Source organism: Dipodomys merriami, unplaced genomic scaffold (genome assembly GCF_024711535.1).
Source record: "Dipodomys merriami isolate MVZ:Mamm:240054 unplaced genomic scaffold, mDipMer1.0.p SCAF_8, whole genome shotgun sequence".
NCBI classification, from domain to species: domain Eukaryota; kingdom Metazoa; phylum Chordata; class Mammalia; order Rodentia; family Heteromyidae; genus Dipodomys; species Dipodomys merriami.
The window spans coordinates 32,414,053-32,420,908 of record NW_027206401.1 but is presented as its reverse complement, the minus strand read 5'-3'; the positions used below and the strand labels follow the sequence as shown (position 1 = coordinate 32,420,908).

At 46.2% G+C, this 6,856-nt stretch overlaps 1 protein-coding gene across 8 annotated transcripts in view; it reads left to right on the top strand.

Annotated features, from left to right (window-relative positions):
* Positions 1–6,190: 6,190 nt before the first annotated feature.
* Positions 6,191–6,856, top strand: part of Armc2 (armadillo repeat containing 2) — a 106,377-nt gene continuing 105,711 nt past the window's right edge. For 4 of the 8 annotated variants that reach the window (XR_011369442.1, XR_011369443.1, XM_070010980.1 and 1 more), the window contains exon 1: positions 6,228–6,334. The gene's annotated coding sequence lies outside the window, so the exon portion shown is untranslated. Of the gene's footprint in view, positions 6,335–6,485; positions 6,617–6,856 lie in introns of those variants that run through there. The other 4 variants (XM_070010978.1, XM_070010981.1, XM_070010979.1 and 1 more) reach the window with 4 other exon arrangements.

Here is a 6,856-nt window from a genome sequence, read left to right as displayed (position 1 = left end):
TGTATGTGTCTGTGTGTGTCTGTATGTGTGGTATTTTCATCCATCCATTGGTTGGTGGGCACCTAGGTTGATTCCATTTGCTTAGCTATTAAGTGAATAGTGCTGTCATGGGTGTGCAAACATCTCTTTGGTACACTGACTTAAATTTCTTTGGATACATGTATGCTTCACATCTTTGAATCTGAATGATCTTACCAATAGATTCATTCAGCCAGATCTGAGGTCTGCTGAGATTCCTTTTGTATGAGGATTTTTGTTTTTTGTTTTTGTTTTTGGTCTGGTTGTGGGGCCTGAACTCTGGGCCTGGGCACTGTCCCTCAGCTCTTCAGCTCAAGGCTAGCGCTCTACCACTTGAGCCACAGCGCCACTTCCGGCTTTTTTTCTTTTTGCTTATGTAGTGCTGAGGAATCGAACCCAGGGCCTCAGGCATGCAAGGCAAGCGCTCTACCACTGAGCCACCTTCCCAGCCCTGTATGAGGATTTAAACCTGAAACTGAATTCTACAATTCCTTGAGTGATTGTAGTTAGACTCAACCTTTCTTTTCTCTATTTAAATTTCACTTCTTGTCCTATTGCTAAGGTAATATATTCCTGGACTAGTAACTCAGCAGTACATTAGCACATTTTTGGAGAGAAGAAAAAAGATGAGACCGCCAAGGAGAGACAAAATAAGTACCCTGGGGAGCCCCCTACAAGTTCTGGGTCCCAGACAGCTTAGGGGGGCTCCTTCTAGGGGCAATTCACAGCTATCATGACCCAGGAAAATAAGGGCACACAGCTTTCTCTGTGGCTGCCAAGTTGTGGGGTGACATTCACAGGGCTTTCTGCACACTGCTGTTATCTGCACAGAACAACTGTCTTGTGGTATCAGCAGCAGGCAGGGCACCCCTTCCTTGGGTTTCTGCCATTGCTTTCCTAGAAGAGCCAGGCTGACCCCTTGATGCACATTATCAGCCCTACAACTGAGCCACCTCCTTCTCTGACTAGAATCCCCTTTTCATGGTATTCTAGAGCTCAGCTGAGCTTTGACAGCCATTTAGTTCAACCTTCACATCTCTCAAGACAGCTGTAGCTAATGGGCAAGAGACAGAGACACGGAGAGAGCATTTAAATTAAAGTCTTCTGGGTTCTTGTCCAGGGCTCTTTCCACTAACAACACTTCTCACTTCCCTTTCTCAACATGCCTCATGCGCCCTGTGCCCTTAGGTGACCTTGTATGACCCCTTAAGCCTCCTTCTAACCTCTCAGGCCATCGCTTCCTCTCTTTTACTTCCCCATCTAGCCTAGCCTTGTAGCTTGCCCCTTCAGACCTTGTTCTTCAGTTATCACCAGTTCTGGTCTCTCTCTGTCTCTGTCTGTCTCTATCTTTCTCACACATGCAATATACTTCTGCTCTTCCTCCTGAGTCACAGAACATTGCTACATAAAGTATTGAAAGGTGAATGTCAGCTGGATTCCCCATAAATTTACTCAGTGGGAAACTGGGAGGCATTTCCTCAGAGCGAATGGCAGATAACATTTCTTCCCTTTTCTCCTGTGCACTATTGGGGGGTAGGGTAGGGGTGGGGAAGTTCCTCTTTACAACTCTTCCAGATGGCCAGCACTGAGTAGATCTTGTTGCTGAGTGTGCTGGATCTGGGACCAGCCAAAGCACAAAGGGTGTGGGGTGTGCAAAAGGGTGGAAGAGGAAACGCAGGGAGTGTACAGGGAACCATGGCTGTTCACATTAGCTGAGTGTGAGCTATCGGTAGGAGCATGATCTCTAGTGATCTGACCTGGGATACCAGATCCAGTTTTATCACTTGTGCGGCTTGGATAAAAAAATTCAATTTCAGGTTGGGAATGTGGCTTACATGCATGAAGCCCTAGGTTTGATTCTGCAGTACCACATAAAGAGAAAAGGCCAGAAGTGGCACTGTGGCTAAGTGGTAGAGTGCTAGCCTTGAGCAAAAGAAGCTCACGGGGGCTGGGAAGGTGGCTCAGTGGTAGAGTGCTTGCCTTGCATGCATGAGGCCCTAGGTTCGATTCCTCAGCACCACATAAGCAGAAAAAGCCGGAAGTGGTGCTATGGCTCAAAGTGGTAGAGTGCTAGCCTTGAGCTGAAGAGCTGAGGGACAGCGCCCAGGCCCAGAGTTCAGGCCCCACGACCGGACCCAAAAAAAAAGAAAAAGAAGCTCACGGACAGGTGCACAGGCCCTAAGTTCAAGTCCCAAGACTGGCAAAAAGAGAGAGAGAAAGAGAAGGAAAAAAAGAAAGAAAGAAAGAAAGAAAGAAAGAAAGAAAGAAAGAAAGAAAGAAAGAAAGACAAAAGAAATTCAGTCTCAATTTCCAGACCTGTAAAATGAGAATTCTAGTAGCTTAGAGTAAGAAAAATGACTGATTTAAAGTAAACAAAGATCTTAACACAGGGCCTATTGCACATAACCCCCAGAGAAACGCTTGTCATTCTTCCAAGGTGCAAACATGTGCTCTTATGCACAATGTGAAGATCTGAGACTGAATTTGGAGGCCCAAAGCCTGACACTGAGAACAGCTGAGAAATGCGGCTGAGAGGGCATGTTCAAATGCTGTAGCACTCGCTTGGTTGAGTAGAGGATGGTTTTGGAGCAGAATGAGAGTGCAGTGTGGGCTGGAAGAGTTGATGGAGGTGGGAGGGATAGAATGTGCTTAACAGTAAAATGGCTTTAAGTACAGAGGTAACAGCGAAGCCTCTCAGCCATTACTTTTCATGTCACTTCTTTGTGTGTATGTGTGTGTGTTGGTACTGGAGCTTGAACTCAGGGCCTAGGTGCTGTCCCTTAGCTTTTGTCACTCAAGGCTGGCACTCTATGACTTGAGCCACAGCTCACTTCCAGCTTTTTGGTTATGAATTAGAGATAAGAAGTGACCTGGCTCAGGTCTCTTTTTCAGCTGATGTTTTAGTTCAGTTCCATAGTCTGTGTCTTAGGAAGTTGTTTTCATTGCACGGTAAATTTCCACTTGCATTGAAGGTTGCATTCGAATGGGATTTTTGTGCTTTTTAAAATTGTATGCACGGGGCTGGGAAGGTGGCTCAGTAGTAGAGTGCTTGCCTTGCATGCCTGAGGCCCTGGGTTCAATTCCTCAGCACCACATAAGCAAAAAGAAAAAAGCCAGAAGTGGCGCTGTGGCTCAAGTGGTAGAGCACTAGCCTTGAGCTGAAGAGCTGAGGGACAGTGCCCAGGCCCAGAGTTCAGGCCCCACGACTGGACCCCCCCCCAAAAAAAAGCACTTACAATATTATCATTTTGTTGTATTTTTGCATTTGTGACTGAGATATATATAGATATAGATATAGATATAGATATAGATATATAATTGCATAATCTACTTCCCACATAATTGGGCTTGTTTGCTCAAAATCCAGAAATCCTACAGGTATTTTCAAGTGACTGCAGAGAGCCTGAAGTTCTTCCATAGTTCTGCACAGCCTGGGGTGGGGGGAGGTGGCTCCTCACTATGATGAATGGAAGCCTTCACCTCCAATGGCAGCATAGCACTGGACTTGGGTATCAAGAACACCAGGTCTCAGATCCTCTTATTAGTCATGTAGTTGTACACAGATCACTTAACTTCTCTGAAGCTCCACTTTCAAATTGGTATAATAATCCTTGAACAAACCTTTCAGGCTTATTGTAAACTCTAAGTCAGGCAAGAGAAATAAAGTGTTCTGAATGAAATCCATTTGGAAACCCTGAAATACTTTATAAATATCAAATTCATATCATAAATGTTGTTTGTCTAAGGTATATGAAACACATCAACAATCATGTTTCTGATATAATTCTAATTACAAAGCCCACAAGTGGAAAAATCTGTTCAATCGCCATCATGTAGCTGGAGTAACAGCCAACTCAGTTTAATGGGCCATTGCTGTTATAACATAAATATTTTCCCTACAGTGTCCTTCAGTGAGCAAAGTCACAAAGCTTTATTGCTTCAAATAACTGCTTCCTATCATTCTGTCCTTGTCTTTTTTTTTTTTTTTTTTTTTTTTTACTGTTATAACTTGTCTGGCAGACATCTTCTGATCTACTCATCTGGATAGCTTCAGATTTCAGTGGATTTATGAGGTGCAATGTAGCCCCAAATTCTAGGTACAAGACCATCACTAATAACTTGTTGTCCAAGAGTTGTTTTTTTTAAAACTTGTTTCAACTGAGATGATAATTGTATAATCATCAATTCCAATTCCAAATGAAGGCAAGGCTATAGAGACCACCCCTTACCACAATTGAGTCTGAAAATAAGGTCTCAGAGAGTAGAGGATCGATGAGGAATCCCTTGGGGAAAAGGGGTGTGTGTGTGTGTGTGTGTGTGTGTGTGTGTGTGTGTGTGTATGTGTGTGTGTGTGTGTATGCTCCCTAGCTCCTCTCAAACCAGTGAGAAAGGCTTTTTGGGTGGACCTGCAGACATCAATATCCTGTGGCTGCAGGGGGTGGGGTAGGATAAGCCTGCATGCTGAGAGGCCAGACAGCAAAGGTTATATGGACTTTTCCTTGGGTTTCATCTTACAGGGCAGTGGAAGATGGAATGAAATTTAGATTTTTAGAAGTCCAAAGCATCTACCAGAACAAAGAGTCTCCAGGAAATTCTCCTCCCTGAAAACTACCAAGAGCCCAGAACAGACCCACATGAGTTCATTGAACCATCATGGTCCAGCACAGTGAGCTCCAAGCCACTCAACTCCGAAAGGAAGTGCTTCACCTCCTTACTTTCCTCCTTCTTCCTTGCCTTCTTGGGTCTTAAATATCCTCTAGGGACTGGGGAGGCTCAGCCTAAGCCAACTGCATCTCTTCTGGGAAGGCAGGTCATAGACGTTAAGCCTTGGAGATGCAGATAGAGTTGCCTGTAATTCAAGTGAAGTTTGACATATTTGTTATGTTTTGAATACAACATAAGTTGGACTGAAGCTGTGGCTGAAACGTAGTTACTATCAGTCTGTCAACTATCTAAAAATAAGCAGAAAAGTCTAGAGCGCTACTTAACTCTCCATCTGGGGACAGAAGATACACAGAAGAATTACATCTCACAAAATGTGATCTTACAATACTAGCTATATATTAAAATATTGCCTATATGTCAAGCAGGTAACAGTCACATTGTCCAATGGAGTTCGGTGGCCAGTGTATTGCTGTTGATACATAATTCACATTGAGTCATTAGAAAAGGTTTCAAACAAAAAAAAAGAGGGAAAAAAGAAAACATTTCAACCACCTAAAGCATGGATATTTTATTTGTGATCCTACAATTAATCAAGTATTCTTTTTGTCTATGATGGTGAAAGTCCTACTGGATATTTTGAAGAATATTTACATAACTTTTAGTTCAGGTATCCTTTTCCACCATGCACATAGTATGTGTTCAAAACTATTTTCAATTTAATTATTCTTTACAATATATTTATCACCAAGGGATGTGGCATTTTTCCAATGTTGACAACAACACTTTATATTTATAAAATGCGGTGCAAACCTGAATGGGGAGTGATTATGGTCTCACTTGTACTTAGCACTGTAAAGTGTTGTTGAACAGAATTCAAATGACATAACATGTAAGTGGGGTTCTTATGACATTGCAGTCCCAACAAAAATGACTGGACCCCGGGGGACCTACACCCCAATCTCTGACGCTTCCCTGAGAGCTCCTCTCCTATGAGGGGAAACACAGGCTGCCCACCTCCAGGGGCAGAGATTCTCTGAGAGATGGGTTAATGCACTTTGTTGCACAAATGCCGAGGCTTAATAACAGTTAATATGCATGGATTGCCACGTACATACTGCTTTATATTTATTTTCTCATTCAATCTGTGTAGCAGTCTAAGACCTAGGGAGGCACTATTACATATTGCCCTCCACTTTACAGAAGAGGAAACGGAGCTGTTGAGGATCTGGGTTCTGGGGCTACCCAGAGGCTTAATTGTAACCAGTAAATTCTGTTTCCTAAGCCCTAAGCTGTAGTCCTACAGTTGTTCAATCAAGGTGCAGAGAATCTCGCCGAGGATTAACGAATTGGGGAAAACTGCTCATTTGGAAGACCAGCTCTTGTGCTTGGTGCCCTAGGCTTTCACTCTCGCACCCCTCCCCCTTGCATTCCCCCCCCCCCCCCCCCGCCTTGGCACCTCTACGCATGCGTTGGGATGGCGGGACTGGGACTGGCGCAGGCCCAGTGGGAGGGGTTGCACCCTCGCCCCGCCCCGCCCCACCACACCTGTTCCAGGCCTGCGGGTGCTTGGCGGCTTTCGGAAAGCGGGTGGGTGAGCTGATCCCGGCTGGTGTCCCTGTCTTCAGTGCTCATCACAGGTGCTCTGGGTCAGGTTAGAAGCCCCTTTTCTTGTACCCACTCCCAGACTCCTTCCCCGGCCCCTTCGCCTGCCCAGGGTGGCCTCACCGTGCAGCCTGGGCCGCCCGGGCGTCTCCAAGAGGTTGGTTTGTGTACGTTACCATGGAGACCGTGCCCAGCGGGGCAGAGCCGGAGCGCTGCGGGGGGTCCGGGGCGGGCGGGGTTAGGATGCTGGGACGCTCGGCCCTGGCCTGGACCCCTGGAGGAGCGGCCATTGCCCCGAGTGAGGAGTGAGGTGCCACAGTCCGCGCGGGAGGTGAGGCGACCCCCGCGGGTTCACCGGGGACCCCTCCTGCCCTCGGAGGGGGAGAGCTGGGCCGTGCGGGGTCTCCACGTGCTGTTGGGTGCGGGCAGCGATTTGTAGACCCTGGTCCCGAGCCTCATGCCCGGTATGTAACAGTTCTGTAGTGTTTGCCCCGTGATAGTGTGGGCTTTGTCACGCCGGCGACCCAGGTCACACGATCGCGCCTAGGCTCTCTTATGCCGCAGGGAGAAC